The sequence below is a fragment of the Pinus tabuliformis genome, chromosome 9 (genome assembly GCF_031772625.1).
Source record: "Pinus tabuliformis cultivar Carrire ecotype Pingquan chromosome 9, CPIR1, whole genome shotgun sequence".
Taxonomy (NCBI): Eukaryota; Viridiplantae; Streptophyta; class Pinopsida; order Pinales; family Pinaceae; genus Pinus; species Pinus tabuliformis.
This window is the reverse complement of record NC_142307.1, coordinates 1,397,746,760-1,397,772,538: the sequence shown is the minus strand read 5'-3', so window position 1 is coordinate 1,397,772,538 and position 25,779 is coordinate 1,397,746,760.

Below are 25,779 nucleotides of genomic sequence, written 5' to 3'. Positions count from 1 at the left end.
AGCTAATTGGCTTGATCTCCATGCAGGGAGGATCACTTGCCACTTATTCCCAATTCTGTCTAGAATTAGGCAACAATTAACTACTTACATACTTTACAATTAATAAAATTAAACAATCAATTCTTCCTCCAAACTCTCATTAGCCACAACATGTGACCACACCATCACATTGCTAGTTAGGCCTAGATGCTCCTGCATCAGTGTTCATTTGGTTGTTTATGGCTAAGGAAATTGGTAAAGGCATTGGCTAAGGCTTTGGAAAGGTAAAATGGAATTTTTGGCACAATTATTTATTAAAATAATGGAAATTAGGAGAAAAAGGAGGTGAAATGTCATAGGTTGCATGTGAGGAGGAAAATGAAGGAAAATAATAGAAAATGAAGAAAATAGAGGCCTCATTCATAAAAAGGCTTCTGAGGATCAGTTGGTAACCTTTTGTTAGTTTAGCTTTAGAGCTCTTTCATTATTCTCTCTCTCTCTCTCATACTCTTGGAAACTTAGAGTTTTATTGGGGCACTTTGGCATTGGAGCAAGAAAAGAAAATAAGGCAAGAGGAAGCAAAGATCAAGTAGGGAAAGGCGAGATCAAGCAACTACAACAGGCTTCATTATTGGTATAAACTTGCATGTGTATTTTCCTTGTTAGATTTGGCATGCATGGGATTGCACGTGTTTCTTTTCTACCATGGCATGGGTTTTTCCAGGTGTGACAATATTTTCAGCCCAACCTTGCCATTTCCTCATAGCTTTGATGAGATGGGTTCTCTCATTCAATTTATATGGGATGGCCAGATTGGATTTGAATTTGAGTGGGGTGGATCTACAAATTTAAAAACACATGGTGTAGTGGTCCCTGAACCAGACTGAGGATGCACGAAGCCATTGGCCTAGTAACCCTTGAACTAGACTGTGGGTTGTGGTAAAGCCAAATTGTGTGCCTCGACAGGCCTAAGAATCCTTGCCAGTGAATGGCGGGATATACGGTAAAGCCAAGAGGTGGATTTTCTCTCCGTTGGGCCTAATGATTCCAGGATGGAATGCACGTTAAAGCTTGGAGAGTATGTATCAGTGTAGGGCCTAGTGATCCCTGGATCGGACTCCGGATGCACGATAAAGCCTGAGAGACTAGGAGGCACTCAAATTCCTCACGGTGTAGGCGGAGAACTCTGATGGCATCCACATTGACTGGTATTTTTGATTAGTTCTATGAGTCCCACATTCATGCTTGGAATATGGCACAGGGGTGATTGGCTGAAGAGATATTTGGATCAACCAATCTATGGTCGGGTGGAATGTGGTAGTCCCATCTCCAGTTGGTTCATTGCCTTGATTAATGAGAAATTCATTCCATTGATTTTCATGTATAAATTTACTAGTGTATATATGGATTTTGATGGCTGATATGTTTATTGTATTTTTGTTCCTATTATGCTGGTTATATGCATATTTTATGACAACAAATATGTATGGTTCTCAGCATGTTTTTACTTGTATATAAATGGATAATGTGTCTCTGACCTAATAGATGTATACGTAGCAAATGCCATGAGGGAACAATGGTTTATAGCGATTCTCAGATAAGTATGAGGTCCTTACACTTAATTTTGTTATTTACACCTATAGGTTACATGTCGATGGTATGTTTGATGAAATCACTGTCATGGCTAGTAGGGGTCTGGTTAAGGCCTTGATCAACTATTTAATTTTGCAACATTGTTTCCCTATAATTTACTTGATTTTGAGCTTTCATTCCATTATGTGCAGTGGCTTGGGCTCTGGGCCTGAACAAGTGGCTTAAATCCCGAGGTCTCTGGCACAAAACTAGCAAGTCTGGTCCATAGGCACTGGCATGTAGGCCTATGAGGTCTCTAGTCGCCCTCTTGCCCATAGAATGAGATCGACTATGGCCTAAGAGGTCTAGAACAACAGTGGGACCAAGGGGCAGGCTGTCTGAGTGGCTGACTTATCTTCTAAGGGTTCTGTTGATGATGTTGGATGACTATGTGTGATGTTCTGTCGATTGCACTTCCTTAAGGTCACCTAGGAGGTCGAATCTGTTCATAGTAGCCTCTTGTCTCATGTTTACCCCAGTTGGCATGGTTACTTGGGTGGTATGGGAAGAGGGTGTTACAAGCATATTGAAAAATTCCAAAACCCATGCACTTGTTGTGCATTAAAGGGACAATGCCAACTCAAAATCTAATTAGAAATCCAAAAGGAAAGGAAAGGGAAAAGAACCAAATCCAAGAAAGGGAGGTAATTTGAAACCTTTAGATGAATCTACCAGCTTGAAGCAAAAGAAAGGAAGGGGAAATCAAAATGTAGCTACTACAATTGTGGCTACCATTTAGAAACATCATGCATGAAGAAGATAATTGATCTCATGGTGCAAACTCTTTAGTAGAACAATATTGGTGATTATATTCCATAGAATGCCAAGAAGAATTAGAGAGAAAGATCACCAGAAACAAGAGGAAATACACATGCATTAATTTTTATTCATTCTTCTACAGATGCATGGATAATATATTTTGGAGCTTCACATCCCATGGTAGCCAAAAAATATTATTTCTCATTTTTAAAACTATACAATGGCCCTCCTATTCTCATGGGAGATGATTCTCTAGTAGAGGAAACTAGATAAGGGAGGATAGATATTGGAGATGGAAGTTTTGATAATGTCCTGCATATTATGAAGCTTTCAGTAAATCTTCTCTTTGCGTATCAAATAAAACATACTGGTACTAAAAGGAGAGTTGGATTTACCCCAATTTTAGTGAGCAAATATGACATGTAGGATAACTCCAAAATTGCAATTGGTAAGCTAAATCATCAATTTCATTTGTATACATTTTCTAAATTTGTTCCTAAATCAGATTCCACTTTACTACTGACACATCCAAATGATGATAATAGAATTTGGCATGAAAGGTTTCAACACTTAAATTTTAGATACATGCAACAACTTAGCAAACAGGGGATGGTGAAAGGTCTACTTGCCATAGAATTTTCTAATGGAGTTTGTGAAGGATGTGCTCTTGGAAAGCATCCACAAGAAGAGTTTGGGAAGGGGCACACATGGATGGATTCCTCTCCCTTGGAGCTTGTTCATAGTGATCTTATGGGGCCATTTTCATATCCTTCCATAAGCAAATCAAGATATATATTCACATCATAAATGATTGCATGAGATACACATGGGTGTACTTTCTCAAACTCAAATATGAAGTGTTTGAGCATATGAAGATTTTCAAAGAGCATGCAAAGAAGCAACCTGAAAAGATGATCAAGATCATCTATACAAATTGTTGGGGGGAAGTATGTCAATAAGGATGTCCAACATTTTTGTGATGAAACATGAATACAGTTTCAACACATAGTTCCTTACACTTTGCAACAAAACATGGTAACTGAGAGGAAGAATAGATCCTTGAAAGAGATGGTCAATTACATGTTTCATGCAAGGTCCCTTCCTTATAAACCATGGGATGAAGCAATCAACTACACTTTGTACATATAAAACAAATCTCCTCACAAATATGTTATAGGAAAACCACCTTTTGAGGAAAGGAGTGGCATGCGAGCTAGAAGTCAAACATTTATACGATTTGGATCTCGCTCAGGGCCCCACATGCTTTTAGAAAATATCCTCAAACAAAATAATACATATTTATTGGATATTTAGATGGTGTAGAGATACATACTTCTCGATATTTTGACATAAAAGCTCTTCATTGAGAGGAGTGTCTATTTTGAAGAATGTCTCGTGTATGCATCTAAAGAAGAACATGTAGAAACTTATGTAATTTCTCGTACTGGATCTAAAAGTTGACATATATCATATCTTAGATTTGAGTTTCAAATTTGATTCAAAAGATCATGGGCATGCATGTGAAGATTCAAATTCCTGACCACTTTCAGCATAGAAGTGGAACCTCGTGAGTAATCTCTTGGGTGATACTGCTATAGGATCTCAATATGAAAAAGCACCTTATGCACCCATGACTATAAAACCAATTACGCCCATGCATTCATACATGGTTCTAGAATCCAACCATTAAACTTATGCAAAAGCTATAGGGAATCCTTTATGGGAAGTAACTATGGATGAGGAGCACAACTCCGTCTTCAACAACCAAACTTTGGACTTGGTTTCGCTTCCTTCAATTCGTAAGATTATAATGTAAGTGGGTTTATAGGAAAAATAATGAATTAAATGGAATTGTGAATAGATACAAATAACTATTGGTGGCCAAAGGCTTTCAACATGTTCATGGCATTGATTATGATGAAACCTTTGCTCCAATGGTGAAAATGGACTATCTTAAATTAAGACTAGCCATTTCCACAACAAGAAGGTGGGAGGTTCAACACATGGATGTGAAGAATGTATTTCTTCATGGTAATCTCAAAAATGAAATTTACATAGAGTAGCCACAAGGGTACATAAATAATTCATCTTTATTTTTCCAACTCAAGAAGTCCTTTTATGGCCTCAAGCAGGCACTTAGAGAATGGTATGCTAAAATGGATTGCTATTTACTCTCTCAACATTTTTTTCAATGTAAATCTGATCCAAAATTTTTATATGTGAAGAACATTTGACTCTCTGTTGATCATAATGCTCTATGTAGATGATCTACTAATCACAAGTAATTCAACCTCAACCAGTGCTGCAATCAAAATTTCTTTGCATGACAAATATGGGTTTGTTACACTTCTGCCTTGAACTAGAAATCAACAAGAATGATTTAAGGATCAAAATTACTTAGCTAAGTATGTGAGAGATCTCTTATTTCACTTTCACATGACCGTCTGCAAGCCAACAACTACACCTTTCTTATTGGGGGTACACCGTGAGGATGGAAAGGATACACCATTGGTTGATTACACCATGTATAGATAAATTGTGAGGAGTTTCAACTATCTCAATCACTCTCATCTAGATCTATCATACGTAGTAGGTACAATTTCGAGATACATGCAGGAGCTACATGAACTACATTAGAAGGCTACCAAGCACATACTCAGATATGCCCAAGGAACAATCAACTATGGGATTCATTATGCAGTAGGACTCGTACTTTGGATTTCATTCCCATTGATTTAGATTGGGCTGGTGATAATGTTGATCATAATCCAACTTCAGGATATGTTCTCAATTTGAGTTATGAACCCATTTGTTGGTCTAAAAAAAAGCAATCAACAATTTCTTTTTCTCAAAATTTAGACTTTTGCGATTATTTTTGTGTGTAGAATTTGTTTCCGGATTCATCACATAAGTATTGGTAGTTTTATCAATGTTTCGAACCATCATATGTAGTTCGTCACCAGGATTTAAAGAAAGATGCCAAGTTCTGATTAAAAAAATTGATATATCTATACATATAGAGTAAAGATGGGAAAGTCGACAAGAAAAGTAAAAAATGAAAACAAACAAAGAGTATTTTAGAAACCCTAAAAGTGATAATGATATATATATATATATATATATATATATATATATATGATATAATTAAAATTAAGTTTAAATAGAGATATATATATATATATATATATATATATATATATTTTAACAGGAACGGTTATAGGATTGCATTAGATACTTGGCATAAAGCCACAACACAGATTACAGATATTGGAGGTGATTCCTGAGCCCCTCTCCAACAAGAGGATCAAAGCAAATACGCTTATGATTCATCTCTTCTTACATTTTACAATGAACTTTATTTCTGTTATTTGCCCAAGCTTGTGGATGCATACAAATTGCTTCAATAAAATGCAATAAAACATGGAAGATAAGGGATTAAGGACTTGGATACCATGATGTTTCTTTGTCTTTGAGAATGGCCCCAGCAGGTAACTAGGCTGCCTTGTTTTCTTCAATATCCACCTCTTTGTTGTTTATTCTCAGCACATGGAAAAATTCCAATTTCAAGGACTTTGCCATTGCTTTGACTCTTGTGATCGTCCTTGCAAGACGCAAATTTGTTAGAATAGAGTTTGTCACCATTGTTTTGATGATGACCTACGAATCACCAAAGACATTAACCTCCTTGAATCCCAATTCTTTGAGCAGCTTGATCCCTTGGAAAAGAGCCAATGCTTCAGCTTGCATGCTAGAGGAGTGACCCATTCCCCAAGAAAATCTGTGGATAGGAGTTCCTTCTATATTTATTATGAGCCCTCCCACACCAGCGATTCCTGGATTTCCCTTGGTTGCCCCGTCAAAGAAGAGAGAGGGGATTGTTTGCTTGGAAATCCAAGACTGAAAGTCTTCTTCATTTTTTCTGATTTGCCATTCTTTGGGAGGAATGGGGATGATAATCGATTTTTGGAGTTGGAGACTGAGTGCAGCACCCAACTCGATGTCTTGTTGGCATAGGCTTGAATCATCCATTCTATCTCTCAGGCAATCATTTAGCTGACATTTGACTGTGATTTCAATGATACTGACATCCTTCTCTTCGTTTCTGAATATCCTTCTATTCCTCTCTAACCAAATCTACCAACTGATAATTTTGGGAAGAGCAGTCCAAGCTGCTATGATTAATTTGTTTTTTGGGGTTGGACTTGGGTATCTGGACAGCCAACCAGCAAACAAATCCAGGATAATGTAGGGGAGAGTGAAGCTAGATTTCCATGCTCCTAAGAGCTCTTGCAAGATTTGGACAACATATCTACACTCCAGCATGAGGTGAAGGGTGGATTCTGGCTTATCCTTACATAGCATGCATCTAGAAGGGTCAAAGAATCCCCTCTTCTGCAACCTATCATCTGTTAAATTTTTTTTATGGCAGAGCAACCAACAGAAATGATCAATTTTCAGGATGGAGGGGAACTTCCATATCCCATTCTAGGGAGCAGGATCTGGCTGTACGTATGGACTTCCAAGCAATTAACATACCCCTATGCCACCGAGTAGCCTTCACGCTACAGACCCCATCCATGGGCATCTTTTCTCCGAACGTGAATGGGAGCCGACCCGTGCAGAAGATTGTAGAGCCGACCCGTGCAGAAGATTGTAGAGCTCTGTGCAGTCGCTTTGGAGAGCAGGAGGGATCGGAAGCTGCTTCCAACCTGCCCAAAAATGTCTGATACAACATGACATATCCCACAACGATTTAATGTGTGCATCCATCATCCACGTCAGCAATGAATGCAAGGAGTGAGTTTCAGCCAGCGGGGGCCTGCTCATAATTCGGTCTTCCCATAAATTAATGGATTGACCGTTCCCAGGGATCCAATAAGCCTGTGCATTCACCAAAGGAGCTGCTTTGATACTTAGAATGCTGAAGGGAGATCTGAATTGGGATTTGGGCTTATCCAAGTAGCGAAGATGCCTTCCTCTGAAGTATTTTTTCCATAATGCTAAATGCGCCCAGCCTGGATTGGGAGCTATAATTCTCCAAATCAGTTTCGCTCCCATGGCTAAATTTTGAGCACAAAGGTTTTTAAAATTCAGTCCTCCCTCCTGTAGAGGCTTGGAAACAATTTCCCAGTTGACAAGTGGGATTTTCTTTTCATTTTGCTTGCCTCCCTTCCAGAAAAACTTCCTAATAAGGTCCTCCATCTTCTTGAGAATACCCACAGGTGCTAAGAGAACAGAAAATTGGAATAATGGAAGACTGTTGAGAATTGCTTTGATGAGCACTGCTTTGCCTGCAATATTGAGCCAGGAGGAGCCCCAGGCTTGCATTTTAGTTTTGAATTTCTCTAGCTGAGGGTTCCAATTTTTGCTCAAGTCCCTCTTGAGGAATATAGGAAGGCCAAGATATTTGAAAGAGGTCCAATTTGAAGAGGCTGCAAAGCCTAGGCATCTAGCAATGGAATTTAGGGAAGATGGAGAAATATTCCAGCAATAAATATGACATTTCCCATTGTTTAATTTGCTGCCCGAGACTTCACAGAATTCATCCAGCACTTCTTTAAATATGGCAGCTGAGAGCGGAGTTGCAGCCCCCAACAACAAGGTGTCATCAGCAAAGAGGGCATGATTGATGTTTTTTACCCCTCTTGCTATGCTTAGCCCAGCTATCTCTTGGTCTTGTTGCTTCTTGTCTAGATAAAAGCTGAGGACAGAAGCTTGCAGCACAAAGAGGAGGGGTGAGAGGGGGCACCCCTGCCTCAGCCCTCTAGAGGCTTTGAAGAAATCTGCAGCCCTACCATTTACCAGGGGAGCAATCCAGGGCTCCGATATACAAGCCTGAATCCAGTTTATAAAGCTTAATCCAAATCCCATCTTGTGCAGAACATCCAGCAAAAAACTATGTCTAACTCGATCAAAAGCATTTGCTAGGTCGAGCTTGACCACCATACCTTTTTCTTTTCGATGCATGCTAGAGTGGATCGCCTCTTGAACCAAAATGAAATTATCCATGATCTGTCTGCCATGAATGAATCCTCCTTGGTTCTCTGGGATGATTTTGGGGAGGATGTTCCTCAATCTGTTCGCTATTACTTTGGTTATCACTTTGTATCCAATATTGCACAAGGAGATCGGGTGGAATCTATTGAAGGAGTTTGCTCCTTTTTCCTTGGGGATAAGGGCGAGGAATGTTGAATTTGTGCAACCTCCAATTTTCTGGCAATCTTGGGATTTTAGGATCATTTTGAGGAATTCCTTCTCCACAATCTACCAACAGGACTGAAGGAATCTGGCTGTGAATCCATCCAGTCCCGGGGCTTTGTCGGGGTCCATATCAAAGAGGGCATCCTTTACTTCATTTTTGTTGACTTTAGCTTCTAACAGATGGTTCATCCTAGTAGTGATCAGGTGGGGAACTACATCCAGGAGTTTAGAACTATGTCCAACCTCCATTCCCTCATTGTACAGATTCTTAAAATGGTCGGAAGCTGCCTTTTTGATGCTGGCTATATCCTTTAGGATGTAGTTCTCTTCTTTAATTTCAGAGATGGAGTTAGAGAATTTCCTGGCTTGGGCTTGCTTATGAAAGAAGGAGGAGTTTCTATCCCCTGCTTTGAGCCAAAGGCTCCTGGATTTAAGCCTCCAGTATTCTTCCTCGGCCAAGTAAGCCTTGTGAAATTTCTACTGAAGCTGTGTCTCCTTTTCCATGTCTTCTTTTGTGATTTCAGTTTCTTCCAATTGAAGATGATGCAGTTCTAAGGAACTTTGAATTTTTTTTTCTTTCAGTTGTAGGGTTGGGCAAAGTCTTGGCCCAGCTTTTCAGCATCACTTTTACTCTTCTGAGTTTTTCTTCCCAAACAAAAAAGGGGGAACCCTTGACTAGCTCCTTCCAACAATCCCTAACCTTTTGCATGAAATTTGCCTCTTTGATCCATAGAGGACTGAATCTGAAAGGAATAGGGCCCAGATCCTTGAGAGCCAACAGCTCAAGTCTAATGGGCTTGTGATCCAAAACACTGATATGGAGGATGTGCATTCTAGCCTCTAGACCGAGAAGAAGAAAGGAACTTTGAACAAGAAATCTATCTAGTCTTGCAGCGATATGACCAGGACCAACTCTTTTATTTGACCAAGTGTACTTACTGGAAGAAGGCTTGATGTCTAGCAGGTCCCAGTCCTGCATGGGATCCTCCGCCCATTCCCTTGTCGGATCCCTTAATATGAAACCTCCTCTTTTTTCTGACGAAAGAAGGGTGAGATTGAGATCTCCAACGATGATGATGTTTTCCAAGTTCTCTAGATCTGCCAGATTTTTTATGGAGTCCTAGCAAATCTTCTTCTCCCCGGCATTGTTACGGACATACACATTGAAAACACATATGATCTCTTTGGTATCAAGATGCTGCATCTTTAAGAAGATCCAGTGGGTGTTCAAAGTCTCAGAGATTATTGAGAACTTGTTGGCATTCCAGAGGGAGCCAAGCCCTCCTAAGGCTCCACGAGCAGAGATAGCTTGCGCTCCGCTTTTATTCCAAATTTTTTTACTTGCTTAGAGGAAAGTTGTATCCTCCATTTTGGTCTCCTGGATGAGGAGGATATCCGGGGCTTCCAATCTTGTTAAGCTTTTCATTGCTTCTTCCTTGGCTCTAGTGCCCATACCCCTACAGTTCCAGGAGACGATCTTCATCATTTACTTTTGTTATGGTGGACTCCCTTGGAACCCTGAGTTTGATTCCTCGTCGTCTTCGAAGTTTTTTCCAATAACTTCTCAAGGGTTGGCTGGCTGCCCTGAAGCTTGTCTTTGTAGGTTTCCTGCTCTCTTTTTTCCTTGGAAGACTTGCGTCGTCTTGTGGATCTTCTGGGAGAGGATTGAGAGTCTCCTATTTCTCCTTCTCCTTCTGACTCCTCATATTCTTGGACTTCCTCCTCCTCTTCTAAGAGCTTTCCTTTGGATCTCTTAGCAGCACTTCCACCTTTGGTCGAGACGGGGGGGAAGCTTTGGCAGGAGAAATTTCCTTTGGGATCTCAACCTCTTAGGAGGCCATGGTTTCAGATCATGGGAGCTCAAATTTGTTCTCTTGGCCTTCCATGGTTGATTGCTGAACAGGGGCCGTCTGAGGGCCTTTATCATTTGCAGTTGCAGTCTTCTTATGAGAGGTCTTGGTGCGCTTGACCTAGTTCCAACCTTCTTCTTTCCCTTTCTCTTCTACCCCATTAGACAGACAGCCTCTAGCAAAATGGCCGCAGACGTGGCATTTCCGGAATTTGAAGGGAAGTTGCTTGTAGTCGAGTTTTTGCACATGAGTCCAGGGACCTACGATGATTTTGATGGCTTCCGGGAGCCCCACCTCTAGATCTACCTCCACACAGATTCTGGTGCAATCGTACTGGTCTTTATTATTAGCCCGATCTATAAATTTACCTAGGGTGTTGCCTATGTGCTTCAGTGAATCCCAATTCCAACAATGCACTGGGAGATTAGGGAGTCTGACCCACACTGGGACTGCTGTGGGAACATCCACTGTCGGATCGAAGTCTGGCATCCATTTATTCAGATACAATCCCTGAGGGCCCATGAAGTAAGGTCCATTTTGGAAAATCAGGTCCTTGTCCTCTTTTGCAGTGAACTCGAACAGAAAGTAGCCTCTCCCGAGAAAGTATGAGGTTACTCTGTTTTTTATCAAGGGTGCCCAGTTCTTGGCGACCCAAATCTCTGTGGATTTAGGGGATGGCCAAAGCCCTGTGAACTGGCCAACGAGGGCATAATCTGCTAGAGACAGAGCGACTTGGATCGACCCATTTGGCGGGAGGGAAATCTCGGGGATGTCCTCCAATTTCTTCACAAACTTTGCAGCTTTGCATGTCTTCTTCTTTGGCAAGGATGTGAGCAGAGAGTTGAAAGCTTCAAAGGTGGAAGGCGGAGGAGGAGATATGGGAGGCTCCTTAGGAGAGCCCAGCACCTCCATGGAGGCGGGCTACCTCATGTACAAGCCGATCTGCAGCAAATGGCTGCGTCCTTCAACGCTGCCCAAACTCCTCACAGGGGTGCTCGCACTGTTGCAGAGCTAGGTCACGCCAACCGAATCATCAGTATATTGCTTGATTCCCTCTTAAATAGAGATATTAATAATAATTATAATGTTAATTAAAAAGGAAAGAAAATAAATATTAATATAAAATTTTAAACCTAAGGAATCCATTAATGTAAATATAAGAAAACAAGGACTATAATTCTTAAGTAAAATTAGTATAATATTAATTATGAAGAATTATTAATGTAAAGTGTTATATTAAAAATTAAATTTAATAAGATATTATCATAAAGTGGAGCAGTATGAAGTTATTTATTATTACAAATAAATAATATTATAGTATGTTATTATTAATAATAAATAATAATAAAATGATAACCAGCTCACAAAAAGACAGAAAAAAAAGATAAACGCCTTAGAATTCAACCTCTTCGAGGGGGCAACCTTCTTTACATTACACAAATGAACAATTCTTGGATGATACAAATGAAAATACCTCCTTTCTATATATAGGAGTCTAAGGGGTCATAATATAATCAGAGCCGACATAACAATAATAGTGTAAGGGCACAATAATAACAATAGTGGGCTTCTATGGGGCACAATAATAACAATATGGGGACTACATGGGCACAACAATATAATAAGGGGGTTGTACTAATAACAATAAAGGGTTACACTAGTAGTATAGGGACCTAACATGCCCCTCCTTCAAAAAGTGTTGTCCTCAATGCTTGAGTAGCTATGGATTATTTTGCATAAAGTTATCATCCATCCATGTGGAATCTCTAGTGGGTAAGTTCTTCCACTTGATAAGATACTCTGAAATTGATTGATTTCGTAGCTTTTGATTTCTCAGTTCCGTGACTACTTCAGGTTCCAATATGATTTTTCCTTCCTTGTCAAGTTCTGGAAATATTGTTTGAACTGGGATCTTCTGCAACTTTTGAATGAGTTCCCACCCTGCTTCATCATTCTTCCATTCATCCCTTGCTTCATTTATCGAATCTGGTTGGATAATTATACCAACCTCTAGTATTTATGCAACCATATGTTCAATTTCACTCCTTTGGGCATATGGATATATGTAAGGCCTGATTGCTGAAGGAACACTTCTTGGTATCAAATGAGTAGCATGATCATGATCAAGAATAGGTGGGAGACCTTTGGGAGTCTCAAATACCTTGGAATGATTTTCCAAGGCTTTTTGGAGATCTAGAGAAATAGATGATTTCGATGTGGGAACCTCTAGCGAAAATAATTGTGCAATTACGCCGCTTTGTTCTTTCTTTAGAAGATTTGTCATTCCATTAGAGTTGGTTATCTTTCTCGATTTCCCTGTGATACCCCTTAATTCAACTTCCTTTCCTTCTAAAGAAAATTTCATGAAAAGTTCTTGAAAATTAAAAGCTACTGTACCCAAGGATTGTAGCCATTGGAATCCTAGTACAACATCAGCACCACCCATTGGAATGGAAAAAATTGGACTATTCAATACATATTCTCCCATGGATAGCTTGATATTATGGCACTTTCCAGAGCAATTTATGGTTCCTCCACTTGCAACCATCACTTGACACTCTAGTGTTGGATACAAGAAGAAATTCAATTCCTTGGCTATCTTACAATGAATAAAATTATGGGTATTTCCCGAATCAATCAACACTATTACTTTTTTCTTCTTTATATGTCTTTCTATCTTGATAGTTTTAGGAGTGGTAATTCTAACCAATGCATTACAAGATATGGTCAGATTAATTTCTTCTTTCTCTAGGGTTTGTTCCTGGTGTATATCCTCTTTTTTTTACGTTTCTTGTTCCTTTTCTTCCTCCTCTTCACAATCTATGTAAATTAATTTCTTCTTAGAACACTTATGACCTTTAGTGTATTTTCTATCACAACTATAACAAATCCCTTTTCCTCTTTTTTTTTTCCAATTGTTGTGGTGTCAACCTTGTAGGTTGTGGAATGCTAGGGGAAAAAACACTTCCATAGTTGTGAGTGGTAGGCTTCCTTGTTGCCATAATTTTTCTTGCCAAAAATGCCTTCTCCAATGAATCAGGTTCCCAAAGGAAAACCTCATGTTGGATGTTATCCTTCAAAGTCCCTATGAACACATCAATCCTATGCTCCTCTAGAATATCTTTTAGCCTTATGTTCAATTTTTGGAAGTCCTCAACGTGCTCCATCATTGAACCCTTTTGTTTGAGATTTATCAATTGGCTAAAAAAGGTGTTGCTTTTTGTATCCTCATAATGTGCTATCATTTCTTCCGTAAAAATTGCCCAAGTGACAATTTGTTTACGAGAGCAAAGCCATCGATACCATACAAACTGATTTGGTTCCAAATATAAAGTTTCAATACGTACCTTTTGTGTGTTTTACACATTATGGAAATCGAAAAATTGCTCCATCTGTAGTATCCATGTTCCAGGATCCTTGCCATCAAACTTCCTCATATCGGTCTTTGAAGCATGCTAGGTCTTCAATCCAACGTTAAAGTCTATGAAATCATGATTAACATTTATTTTGTTCTCATCATGAGTTTCCTTTACTACCTTTTCTCCGTTCGTAAACATTTCTTGTAGCAACTTTGTCAAATTTGTCTTCAAATTGTCTATTTTCCCTTCCATCTTAGCTTCCAAACCAACCATCTTAGCTTCCATGGCATTCATCTTAGCTTCCATGTCTTTCTTTAAACCCTCCATTTTATCTTCCACGCCTTTCTTTAAACCATCCATCTTAGCTTCTATTACTTTTGTGAGAGTGAATTTTGTTGCACTTGGTTTCGTAATTTTGATATATCATGTTGCATTTATTCATCTTTTTTCATTTTGTAAGAGCTTTATATTGAATCTGTTGTATCTATGTAATTGCAGCTCTCCAAGATCTGAAATTTCTTCCTACGATAGTCCTTTGAGACCTCTTTCTAGTGCCACCAGTCTGATCAAAATTGGATCCTCCAAGAAAGAGCTATTCCCAATCTCCTAAGATGACATGATTATATAATGATTCAGTAGACCAAACTTGTATGATGTGCCAAATGTCATTGTTTTGACCTTCGGATCCAACAAATATACAAAGAAAACTACCATCCATCCTCTTTCTGTAACTTCTTACGAAATTTCAATCCGATGCTCAGAGAGAAAGTTATGACGATTTTCCCAATGTCACCTGGTTATAATATAATTTGGGATTCTGCAAAAACCCTAACTGCCTCAGATTATATCTCTGAAAATATAGCGCCAAAAGATCTGAAATTCGGACCCGAGCGTCACCAAGATTTCGTCTCAAATGGGATTTAATTTCAGAGTCTGACCCTTCGTAGAAAAAACATTATAGCGAAAATTCCACGATGACCTATTTGAGATGAAATTCTGGAGCTTACACAAACCCTAACCTCCTGTTGATGCCTCGAAAATCGCTGCAACAACATTGGGGGATAACCACCCGGTCCGGACCTTAAAAGCAGCTCCTTTTCCGTTTGGTGTGGTGGCTCCAACTGTTCAACTAGGTCCAGTTACCTTCTCCCTATTTCTATTGGTTTATAATGTATCTTTAACTACCAATAGACAGGGACATCAGATCACTTCTTCTTGTTGATCAGGCAAGAGAATGACCCTTAAGCTGATTTGGGTTCAGCCAAGCCACAACTAAAGTTTTGCCTCTTTGAAGAGAGGACTTAAAAGAATGTAGAATTTACTCTAAATGCAAGCTTATTCTATGATGCAAGCAAAAAAAACTAATCTAAATCCTATCTTAATTAGGCAGATATAGATCTAACCCAACTAAGAGCAAGATAATTAAAGTATTGGGATTTAGATATGTCTTGTTTATAATGAATATCAAGTTAATGAAGTAGTTCAATTAACTGATATTATGGATATCAAAACAAATCCTATTGAGACCTCTTAACTGAAATAATAAACCAACAACACTCAGGAAGTAGTTCACATAAATGATATTGATTATCAAATCAGCAAATCCAATAACTAAACAATAATATGTGGAAATAGTTCACAACATATTACCATTCAATCAATCAGTTTTAACAAGGCAGATTTCTGAGTAAATAGTTACTCAGAAATCAGAAATTAATCCATAAGAACAGAGATACATGATAACAACATTGAGACAAACTACCCATATTGACAATATTGCTCAAACATGAATAAAATGACACATTCCTATTACCATAAAAATGAAACTGATATTTGAAATAGTATTATTAAAAATACCAATTTATTGCATCCATTTCTCTGATCTTGGTCTCCAACAGTCCTTTACAATTGCTTGAACTTCTGCCTTCAAAGCTAAAGCCACAATAGTGCAAGCTTTGTTCTTCATGCATAATTCAATATACAAAGGGAAAATCCTCAATAATTCCTAGATCTGAGATTTTTCACTCCTCCCTCCTACAACTCTAAATTCCAATTACAATAGTGCTTTTAGAAGTCTAGCATTGCAGAGGAGAGCAGCCCATATTCCATTCTGCAATCTGTTATTTATAATATTTGTGAAGGAATTTTGGAGAGGAGAGTTTGTTGAAGAGAAATTTGCTAAATTCAATTTTACTTGCTCATAATTCCAATCTTCAATTGCTGGAGCATTCTCATTGACTGAGATCTTTTTCTCCATATTTCTTCCACTGTTTTCCTGCAAAAAGAAATCAAAATAAATTAAAATGCAACCATAAAATCAAAATAGTGTTGCTGGCGATTAAATCAAACCCAATCAAATTCTATTTAAATAAATAATTAAAAACAAAATATAAGCTCTGTATTGATGCTTGGAATGGTTTGATTGGTAAATGATATTATTGACCAATGGATCTGCATTGAGAAGAGGCTTTGGACAAATGAAATTGAAAACAATAACTCAGAAAATTGATTTTGTTTTCAAAATTCGGAGCCTGATCTTCTGCCTGATTTTTGGCCCAATAAATGATTAAATCTGTTGGTGAAACCTCCTCCAAAATGTTCTCCTTGATTTTTTCTTTCCAATGAGCTGTCCTGGGCCTCATTTGGCCAAGTAGAACTCAATTTATGAGCTTCCAAAGTTGATGGGTCAAATCTGATGTAAATCTGGAAATTCTGTTGCTGGACTAAAAATCAAAATTCTCATTAAAAATCTAATCCTAAATTAGTTTCTAATTTAATTGTTAATTATTAATCTAACTAACTAATATCTAATTAATTATTTATAAACAAATTAAATCTAATTAAAAACTAATTCTAAAAATCTAAATTAATCAAATTAATTAAATATCATAAATTAATTAATCTGATTAAATTAAGATTCATTAATTAATTAATATATATTAACTAATTACAAGCTATATAATATTAATCTAAATAATAATTAGAATTATATTACATATATTAACTAATTTAAAATTAATAATTTAAATTAATATATATAAAAAAAACATAAATATAAACTACCCCACTTGTTCTCACCATATATTAACACATAAACCATTTTGAAATAACGTATGGAGATTTTGGCATAAAAGTCAATGGTTTGACGTATGGATGGGAAAAACTTTGAGTTCGGGCAATAGACCTTATACGAATGGATGGTTCCCGATGCGATGGAGTAATCGCATCAAAACTTAAACCATTGCATTTTACTTTGAAGCCATCGGCAAATCGCATCGGGGATGACTAATAGGTTTGTCGGGGGGTTTTAAAATTTGCTGCGAATAAAACTGCCGATCCGATATCGCATCGGGGATGTGGTGTTGTATCGGGAGTTGTTAAATTTGCCATATAAGAACCTCCCGATGCGATATATATATTATTTATTTATTTTTTATATTAAATTTTAATTTAATTAAATTAATTATTAAATTAATATTTAATATCATTTTTTTATTTTGGTTTTGATTTTATTTTAATGAATTTTAATTAAGTTGTGAAATTATCTAAACTACAACCACTTGAATGTTTGGGTTTTTTGAGTTTAGGATTTGATTTGGAAATTAGAGTGAATTTCTTAAAACCCCGATAATTAATAATTTGGCTGCATGACTAAAAATGAAAAATGTTAGTAAAAACTTGCTACGGGTTAATATTAAAAATGAATGTCTTATTGAACTAATTTATTTACAAAAATGCAATATTGTACATTTTATACATTTTTAACCCAAGCTAGATAAATGATGAGACTTCAAAGGAGTGCCATTTTCAAACCAGTTGACCAAATGAGACGAAACAAACGTCAATGGAAAGCTTGTAAAAAATTGATTCTAACAAAGCAATCAAAACAAGAATCCAAAGAAAACTAAAAATTAACGAAAGCATAGGGCAATCAATTAAAATCAAAATCAAAAAGGTGCTTAGCCAAAAATTTTATAGAAAGGGTCCCCATTATTCGAAGCGGACGCATCAATAATGGGGGGTGTTGTATTTTTACCACAACAATTGGCGACACACGGGAGAAGAACCAGTTATCTCTGTTATGAATGAGATTTTCCTAAAATTAAAGCAAAAATAATTAAAGAAGAGAAGATTATGCTTGAAATGTTTGACTTAGTTCATTAGTCTGAATAAAAACCAGAATCATCTAACTGTAATTTTTCTTAAAATTCCTCATAAATTAAAATATTTCGAAACTCTATATCAGTCATTAATTAGCTGAAGGGATAAAGCAGGGGTCACTTTACAGCTTAGCTTTCAAAATATACTTGTTTGTCACAGGTAGAGCCACTGTTGCCAGCAAACGTCTATAGTTTCGACAGGGTTACCTTTTAATCATAAATGATTCAGAATCCCATCTGTTTAAGAATTATTGATCTAGAAATAAATCCATTTATATATGTATTACTTTTCTTTTTATTTTTTATTTTTTTTATTTTTTATTAAATATTAAAAGCCATTGTCCTAGTATGGTAGCCAGATAGTTGACAATGCCATTCACTGGTTAAAATTGGACTGAACAAGCTGGCTCGTGATGAGACCCCTTGTCTTATAATTGTTTGCAATCATAAGCCATTACCCTGGTTTGTTTAGCAGTGTTGGTAATGTCAGCCTATTTTTCCCCTATGATCATGGTAAGCAGGCTCATGATGAGACCTCTTATCTTTTAAGTTTAAATATATTTCTGGATTATACTCTAGAAAAATAAAACTCTTTGGGACAGGGAGAATCATTGACTCCTTAAGAGTTAAGAATGACAATTTCAGAGTTAAAGGTGCTTTGCTGTAAAGTGTCTTTACTTGGTTAAAAATAACTTTTCTTGACTGATAATAGAACTTTGAAAGATCCTAATGAAATTTTGAAATCTCAAAATAATTACAATTTGATAAAAAAGAAATTTTTCAGATTTTATGATACTTTGCTAACTTCTCTTGATTGATAATCTCTTCCTTAAGTATATCTACTTTAATAATAAGAAAATCAAACTTTACTAAGAGATTTAAGAAAAAGTTAATAGGTGACTATGAACAATTTTTCTCCACGTATCCTGACCATTGTTAGGTAACAAATAGGCCTTCCATATAAATCATGGCAAAGTCACCAAAATCAAAATTGAAATCCAAAGGAAAAGAATTCTTATGCTAAAATGAGAAAAGAAATCAGCAAACAAAAATAAAAACAAAGAAATCTCTAAAAATGGAAAGGAAAATCCAAGTTTCGCAAGATAAACTCAAACAAGAATGTTTATACCAATGTCTCCAACAATATGAAGAACAAGAAAATAAGCATGTAATCATTCCTTCTTATGTTGAGATTTAGAAAAACATACCTTGCAGAGTTGTGAATGCTTTAGGCTTTTAGATAACAGTGATTGTAAAATTCAGCCACAATGAATAATTTCTGTTTGATATGAATCTTCTTGTTCCCAAGCATCATCTTAATCATTTTCTAAAAGAAAAGGAATGCTTGAAGAAACAGATTAAAGGTTCAGAAACTTCCTGGTGTGGCTGTTTCAATGAGGATTATCGCTGCTCCTTGAAATAAAGCCAGGAGAAGAGTATGGACTTTGAAAATATGATTCGGCAGAAGAGTGAAAATTTTTGTGAAGAGCTGCAAAACAGAGTTTTATATCAGCATAATTTAAAAACAAAAATGAAACTAGAGTGACGAAATGGAAATTAATGAAAGTGGGTACATGAATCTTACCATTGGATCCTTGCTTTTGATCTTACCTGAAAGGTATCAGTTTCTCCAAAGTGGCTGACTTCTTATTTTAATTAATATTAAAAACATGAAGAAGTCAAACTAACCAAAATCATATAAACCCAAAATCATTATTTATTTTATTTAAACTAAAGCAAGCAGTAAAAATGGAATGCTTAGTGCTCAAGGGAATTGAAATTAAAAGAAATGCATCAGAAATGAAAATGAGAATTTGCTGTAATGACTGTTTCTCAAAATATTATTAGTTTTATATAACCTCCATGATTTTATAATTTGTCCAGAATCAAGACCAATTCTATGATAATAAAAATTTAAATATGAAGATAGAGGTCTTGAACTCCATTTTTAATTATGGAATTATATATTTAAAACTAAAATGTATGAGAAATTGAAATGATTTAAATGTACTGCAAATTCGTCATTAACTAATTTCTTACCATAATTATTACCCAAGCTAGCTTTTAGAATAACACATCGTTGTATTGGATGATTCGCATCAAATGTCTCTTCACCATGCTTGAATTTTAATTTACAAGACTTCACCTTTTGTTGCTATGCCATATATTGATTAAGTGTTAACGGCTTAGAGGCATGCATTGGAAGTTCTCGCATCAAATGTTGCAATGGCGAATCGCCGATATGAAAATATGCGATGAGAAGTTGTGCTATGAGATAGAGCGATCGTATTATTAAAGAAATATTATATCGGGGATCAGAGAATCAATTGCATCATGCTTCCCATATTGCAAAATACATATTGTAGATTCAGAGAAGTGATGTGAGCGTAAGAATGTGATGAAATGATTGCAATATTGGCGATGCGATGGATGTCGTAGCTTAATCGGCAATCGGCAAACTTTGGGTACCCGATGTAACACATTATATTTTTTTGCGATGCCGATATGCGATGAAGAGCGGACCCGATAACTTTTATGATGGGATTTCAATAATCAAATCGGATCCGAGATATCGGCCGTAAATAAAACTGCAAGGGAGCGATTGCGATATCAGCGATGCGATGGATGACGTAAATCGGCGATCGACAATCTTAAGCACTCGATGTAACACAATATGATTGTTGCGATGCCGATGATGAATGACGTGGCTAATCGGCGATCGCGATCGGCAATGTTATGCGCACGATTTAACAATTCTCAATATGCCGATATGTGATGAAGAGTGGACCCGATAATTTTATGTTGAAAATTTGATAACATATCAGATCCGAAACATCGGCCTCCTTTAAAGTTTATGCTCTTACCATTATTACGATTAAACGGACGCGATAATTTTATGACTTTGATTTGAATTTCATATCGGGTCCAGAATTATGTGTTTATCGCAATATCGGTAAAGTCGATTATCAGAGATCGGCGATTCATGATAATGGAAGTATATGTCAACTGCAAAGCTCTGATATGTGAAACGCGATATGGCATATGAGTAAGATAATACATCGGAGGTCTTTGATGAACAATTTGTTATCAAAAGAAATGCTAAAAACTACTTCTGATGAAATCTTTTGATGCAAATGGTCTTATGATATTCTTTTGAAATTTCAATTGGGTTTTCTAAGTGAATAAAAGCAAAGTTAAAGACTATGCTTAAATTGTAATGCATCACAAATAAAATTTCCCTGAGCCTATTGCAAATTTGAAATGATTTTGCTGCTTACTTCAAGTTTTGAAAAGAAACAAAAACCTGCAAATAAAATAGAACACAAATCAAAAATAAACTAAGGAAAAGATGAATTAATAATGGATGAGAATAAAGTTGTAAATGCGTACCTGAAAGGAATTTGTATGTAAATTTTACTTTACAAATCTTCAAATTCTTCCTTTGATTTATCAAAATTTTGACTTTGTTCAAAATCATCCCATCATTTATTCTAAATCTAAGTTTGCAATCAACCTAAATAAAATCTATTTATTCATGTCCAGGGAATATAAAATTTATCAGAAATAAATATTAAGCTATGCTTCCCTTTTGAAGTGAAACAACAATTTATTACCTCTGCTCATTGCGAATTAATCTTGAGAAGAATCTGTATTATTGCAATGACTATTCAATAATGCCTTCAGTAAATAAAGATGATGCATTTTACATCATCAGATAATAAACTAAAGATCAGAATGGGATAAAGCCACTAATTGAGGAAAAATGTCAAAACAGATTTAAATGTGTGCACTTGGCAAAACGGATATCCTTAAGATCAGCTTTTGGCAAATTCCGAGGAAGATAATATGAACTTCATATGATTACCGTGAAAGGTTGGACTGACTAATAATGATGGAATTAAAATTAAGCTTATCATAGACAGTCATTCATTTCATGGGATAATGAGATCATGAAGCTTTTATATCTTCAACCTTTATCATATAAATTTTAAAAGAAAATCTTAGAAGGAAATCTCAAAATAAAGAAAAATGGCTTTGAAGCGATCGATGCCATGTGCAACTATAATTGAATTTAATCAAGAGATTATTCAGAATAGGTAGAGTAGAGAAATCGCTATAAGAAATTTCAAAAAGGAAAGCAATAATTAAAATTTTCCGATAAGGAAAAATGTTTCCACTGAACATGTATGAGAAGGCTGATTACTTTGTTTTATTTTTTTAATCTACAGAACTATTGCCAATAAATTAACTACATAAAACAAGCTAACTAAATTAATTCTACTCCTATTTTAACTATTTACATGAAAATGACTAGGTATAGTCATATTTCCAGTGTAGTCATTCTCTCATTTTTATTCTCGCGTTTATGTACAGTTCAAATGTTAGTAATAAAAATACAGATTTGACTAAACTAAGGAAAACAAATATGAAATCAGAATGTACAGTTATTGTTAGGAATTTAATTAAAATCTCTCTCTCCTGAAATTTCCTTTCCAATTGACTACCAATTGGATCATAAAAATCTGGATGGATTTCTATTAAGGATTGAGAAATGTTCAAAGGAAGAGATAACAGGCCAGATTGTAAAGATGAGCTTTTAGATTCTTTGACCCGAAAAAATTTGTTAGTGTTTTGTACAAATGTTAAATCATTGACAATTTTCCTTGAAGGAAAAATTCCCAAACAATTTTCAAATGAGTCAATGAAAAATGGATGGAAGCCTTTCAAATAAAATGGCAATTTATTAATTGAATTGAATTGCTGGCCAGATTGCAAAAATACATTCTCTTGTTGACATTGCCTTTGAAAAGATAGAAGCTTTTGATAAGTAATGAGCATCAATTGACATTGATATTTTAACAGCTCTTGATGTTCATGGTTATAATATGAAACTTCAATTTCCCAATAATGCATTTTATCAATTGAATGTTTGATAATAAAGTGTTCAATATGCCAGTGAAAAGTGTGAAAATTTTGCAAAATAAAATCAGAAAATAAATCTAAGTTTAAACAAAATAGCTGTGAAAGAAAAACTAAAATGAAATCACCATTTGTACAACTAATGTTACAGCACATTTGGGATCGTTTTGAAATGATTTTATTTTCACAAGGAATGGCCAGAATTATGGAATTTGAAAAATTTTGAATTCCAACTTGTGAATTAGAAAACGAATTATGATTATGAATGGGAATGGGAGTTTGATCCTCATATGAATCATAAATTGGAATGTTTTCTTGAATGGTGAAATCATGAAGATAATTTGCTGCTCTAAAATGAGGATTAGTTGGGATAATTTCTAAATTGAAGCGTTCCTCATTCTCAGATGTTATTTGAATTTTATCATGAGGATTCTCTTGAGAAAAATTGAAATCAACATCCTCAATGTCAGAGTAATCATCATAAATGACCTCACAAGACTCTAGAATTCCCTTCAATCTCATCCAATATATCCAAACAAGGAGGAACAAGCATTTCATGTTCATTAATGGCAAAAGAATGATCGATTATTATTTCTTTATCTTGATAAAACTTTAATGGTAATTCATTTAAATCATCCTCTTTAATTTCTGAAATATCATTGATACTAAGAGGAAAAATATTACCATTATTGAAAATATCAGGATAAAGGGAAAAATGTGAACCTGAAACAATGCATTTAAAACTGTCTCTGTTTGAGAGCTCTTGTGCATTATGCTCATTGTAAATTTCAGATTGCAAATCATTCCTTTGCGTGCATATGCTTTCTTGAAGAACGCTGCTTTGCTGCTCTGATTTCGGCATTTGTTCATCATGGAGAAATTCAGAAATTTGTACAGCAGTTTGCATTTTATTTGCTTTGATTGCTGCTTGTACTTGCTGATTTGCGATTTGATTTTCCGAATTTACTTCAAAATAGCTTTCAGATTTCAAGGCGGTTTTTTCTCCAAAATGGCTGCTGTTGTCTTCTTGCATTTGAATGGAAATATTTTCCAAGCTTTGTGAAACCACTTCATCACCATTTATTTGCACATCCATATTGGGATTTTCATTTGTATTGGAAGGGGATGGAACAAAGCTTGAATCAATTTCATATGGATTGGGAATGGTTGGAAGAGAACAAATATATTTAAACCAATCTAATGATTCTTCTTCCGTAGGTTTATCTTCGTCTTTAAATCTTAAGCAATTCAAATGAAATCGCATATTAAAATCATTAACAGACTCATTTTTAAACCTTCGTAGATATTCAATTTCTTCACATACCTGTTCATAATCATAGCCGTCAAATTTACAAATGAAAATTGTAACAAATTGATCCCAGCTATGGATTGAGGCAACTGGAAGAGTTTTGCACCAGTTTCTGGCTTTTGCCGCAAATGTGAGAGTAAAAATTCTGCATAAGATGCCTTCATCAATTCCTTGAAAATCATAATTTGAAACATTTTGAATAAATTGAAAGACATGGTTAAAAGCAGAAGAATTTCTCTTACCATTGAACTTTGCCTGAGACAAGAGTCTTACCACTTCGGGTGGAGTATTGGAAGATGCACGTCCATGGATACAACTCCAAATTGGAAGTTTAAGAGGAGCCATCACAATAAATAAAATATTAAAATTGAAAAGACTCCAATAGACAAAAATCTCAGGCCCTCCTTCTAGCGCCAAAAATGTTGATGCCTCGAAAATCGCTGCAACAACATTGGGGGATAACCACCCGGTCCGGACCTTAAAAACAGCTCCTTTTCCGTTTGGTGTGGTGGCTCCGACTGTTCAACTAGGTCCAGTTACCTTCTCTTCTATTGGTTTATAATGTATCTTTAACTACCAATAGACAGGGACATCAGATCACTTCTTCTTGTTGATCAGGCAAGAGAATGACCCTTAAGCTGATTTGGGTTCAGCCAAGCCACAACTAAAGTTTTGCCTCTTTGAAGAGAGGACTTAAAATAATGTAGAATTTACTCTAAATGCAAGCTTATTCTATGATGCAAGCAAAAGAAACTAATCTAAATCCTATCTTAATTAGGCAGATATAGATCTAACCCAACTAAGAGCAAGATAATTAAAGTATTGGGATTTAGATATGTCTTGTTTATAATGAATATCAAGTTAATGAAGTAGTTCAATTAACTGATATTATGGATATCAAAACAAATCCTATTGAGACCTCTTAACTGAAATAATAAACCAACAACACTCAGGAAGTAGTTCACATAAATGATATTGATTATCAAATCAGCAAATCCAATAACTAAACAATAATATGTGGAAATAGTTCACAACATATTACCATTCAATAAATCAGTTTTAACAAGGCAGATTTCTGAGTAAATAGTTACTCAGAAATCAGAAATTAATCCATAAGAACAGAGATACATGATAACAACATTGAGACAAACTACCCATATTGACAATAGTGCTCAAACATGAATAAAATGACACATTCCTATTACCATAAAAATGAAACTGATATTTGAAATAGTAGTATTAAAAATACCAATTTATTGCATCCATTTCTCTGATCTTGGTCTCCAACAGTCCTTTACAATTGCTTGAACTTCTGCCTTCAAAGCTAAAGCCACAATAGTGCAAGCTTTGTTCTTCATGCATAATTCAATATACAAAGGGAAAATCCTCAATAATTCCCAGATCTGAGATTTTTCACTCCTCCCTCCTACAACTCTAAATTCCAATTACAATAGTGCTTTTAGAAGTCTAGCATTGCAGAGGAGAGCAGCCCATATTCCATTCTGCAATCTGTTATTTATAATAATTGTGAAGGAATTTTGGAGAGGAGAGTTTGTTGAAGAGAAATTTGCTAAATTCAATTTTACTTGCTCATAATTCCAATCTTCAAT